The sequence below is a fragment of the Notothenia coriiceps genome, unplaced genomic scaffold, assembly GCF_000735185.1.
Source record: "Notothenia coriiceps isolate Sejong01 unplaced genomic scaffold, NC01 NC01_scaffold00033941, whole genome shotgun sequence".
Taxonomy (NCBI): domain Eukaryota; kingdom Metazoa; phylum Chordata; class Actinopteri; order Perciformes; family Nototheniidae; genus Notothenia; species Notothenia coriiceps.
The window spans coordinates 2,373-5,265 of record NW_011366642.1 but is presented as its reverse complement, the minus strand read 5'-3'; the positions used below and the strand labels follow the sequence as shown (position 1 = coordinate 5,265).

At 34.8% G+C, this 2,893-nt stretch overlaps 1 non-coding gene across 1 annotated transcript; it reads right to left on the bottom strand.

The window, feature by feature from the left end:
- Positions 1-1,874: 1,874 nt before the first annotated feature.
- On the bottom strand, positions 1,875-1,946 carry trnap-ugg (transfer RNA proline (anticodon UGG)). The gene has a single exon. It is a non-coding gene; the product is annotated as a tRNA-Pro (tRNA).
- Positions 1,947-2,893: the final 947 nt, after the last annotated feature.

Sequence of the window (2,893 nt, the reverse complement as noted above, 5' to 3'; positions counted from 1 at the left end):
TTTTTGATATATTTGGTATTTTTATTCCATTTGTGTACATTCTTTGATCTTTACTCTTGCATTAAGTTATTAATAATGGACTTAGAGCCTTTAGATTTTTTTTTTTGTTGTTGATTTTTTTCCTGTCGCAGTCTATTTTATTTTATCTATTTTTTTGTTTGTTTTGTTTCATTTTTTTTTTTATGTCTTTGTTTTTTTTTATCGTGTCGAACTAGAATCCCATTGTTGTCATCCTAATTTGTTTGCCAACTACTATTGTGCTGTCTGTCTGGCTGTTTATTTATAAAAAAACTAAAATAAAAAGTTAAAAAAAATATATATATATATTACACATGTCGAGTGAATAGAGTGTTTTAAAAGTTGAAGCAGACATAATGATGTAATGAAGTTAACAGATTTAGGAACGTCGCTCTCCTCCTAGATTTGTTTTAATGTTTACATATTATTCTTATTATTTATTAAACTGATTGTTCAGAGGGGTACTGGAAGAAGGTAGTATTCTTTTGACATTATCCACAAACATTGATTTATTAACTAACCTCAATTTTTATGAACTAATTGTTTAGCCTTACTTACTTGTATGTTTGGATGAAGGGAGGCAGTTTACTTGGTGATGAAAGTACAGTTTATACATTTAAAGGGGAACTGCAGCAATGTTTAGATATCCAGTCTGTTTGGAGTCTTGAAAAGTAGCTGCCGCATGAGTAAAAAAAGATATATAACGCCTTTGTAGCTCTAGGGAGTTGTCTGAGAGAATGCCTGTTGGAGTTCAATACTACACATTTGGAAATGTAATATGTTTGTGTTATGTTAGATTTTCTCATTTCAGTTGTAAATTCACGTGTGGGATGTAGGTCATGAAATATTTGTTTTTCTCTCAGGAATTCAATCAGATATACAGAGTCTATAAAAGGGTGGGATGCGACATCTCTTTTGATTAACACCTGCTTTTTTAAGGATTCATTTTAGTGTGTTGTTCCCCTCTGAAGTGATGCTGTATTACACTCCAGTCTAACCACTGCACACCCAGATGTTATATAAGCAAAAGTGCAGCTATGTAATGTCTGTGTGACGACTGAGTCTGGCACGACTGAGTCTTTAAAATACTCTTCTGCAATGAACTGTTTAAAACTGCTTTTTATTTTGTTTTATTAATGCTACCATTTTATTTCCAATATATCCTGTTATTTGTTTTATTAATATTGTGGTTGGGCTTTTTATTGAGCTTTATCAATGTAAAGCACATGTCACTTTGTTTTCAAAAGTGCTGTATATAAAGTGCATATTATGTATTTGCTGGTTAAATTCAGTCCACATTAGCTCTTCTTTAATAAAGGAGACAAAAAAAAGAAAAGAAAAAGAAAAAGTGAGTCTGTTTTAAACAGTTGGACTTTTATTAATCTCTCGTGGGGAAATTGTTTCTCTGCATTTGACCCATCCTAGTGTTAGGAGCAGTGTGCTGCCATTTTGTGCCTTGCTCAGGGACACCTCGGTATCACTTGATCTTGCCGGAACTTGAACTGGTGACCTTTCACATGGGTTTCACATGGGTGTTGTTGAGAGATGTATCCACAGATTTAGTCCCTAACTTGCACCAGATTGATGCATTTAACTTCAACATTTAAAAAAAAATCTTCCCGGGGGAGCATGCCCCCGGACCCCCCTCGAGGAGGGGAGGTCCACCACCTGTCCACACCCCACGTCAGATTGTCCCACCCACATTGAGGATGCTTCCTACGCCCATTATCATTTATGAGTATGCTGTCGATTGAAAAACAGACAGCAGCTTAATTTCGGTTCAGATAAACAATGGAAGACTGTTAAGTTTATCATGGCATCAAAAAACAAATGTTAGCAATATGTGACTAAAATTTGGGCTCGTCCGGGATTTGAACCCGGGACCTCTCGCACCCAAAGCGAGAATCATACCCCTAGACCAACGAGCCGCTATGCCTAATGAGGAACAGTTAATCTTTATAAAACCTACACATACTACACTTTGATAAGTGGTGTAATGCTGACATCTACTGGGCAAACAATCAATTGCAATTTGCTCTGATATTAGCTCCGACGTATTGTACTTTTCACACATTGCTCTGCATCTGTGGATTTTTCATGGGAAAATTATGTTATGAAGCCACATTATAGTTTTCTAACTATATATACATATATATATACAGACCTAGTATAATCAAAAAGAAAATGATTTTATAAAATGGCCAGGACACCCAGGAAAAGCTGATTGTGCTTCCTGAGCATCATAGAAAAACTGCAAACGTTGTAATATGTTGTAAAAGTTGGTTCGTGCTCGTACTGTGTCATTATCCAGAATGTAGGCCAAATGATTGTTAACCTGTTTATTGTGCAGACAAAAGTAATGGGATCAATAAAGTTATAACAGTTCCTCCCGCGGGGGGGCATGAATGAAACATGCCTCAAATAATTAAGAAAGAGTGAATTCAAACCTCCCTTTCATGTCAGTTTATTTTTCCACCCTAAACCTTAAACAATTTGAATTATTTTGCACCAAAACTTTAATTTAAAATGTGATCATTAATAAACCTTACACTTGAGGAGGTTTATCTTTAAAAAAGAAGAAGAAGAAGAAGAAGAAGCTGCCTTTCTGAGATGAATTGGAAATAAAAAAGAAGTTCCTTGTTGAGAGCACTTCTCAAGACGCAGTTGATCTGCTGTGGAACGGAACAAGGATACTGGATTACACTCTAATTCATTTGCATTCACATCAATAAACCTGAATGAAAGGATTTGTAACTGTGCTATAGAGTGCAGATCTTTTTTTTTTATCTGGATTTACTCATTTTTAACCTTCTTTTGCTTGACTCTAATTCGTTTTTTGACAGTTTTTTCCATTTTGTAATGAAATAAAATAAAA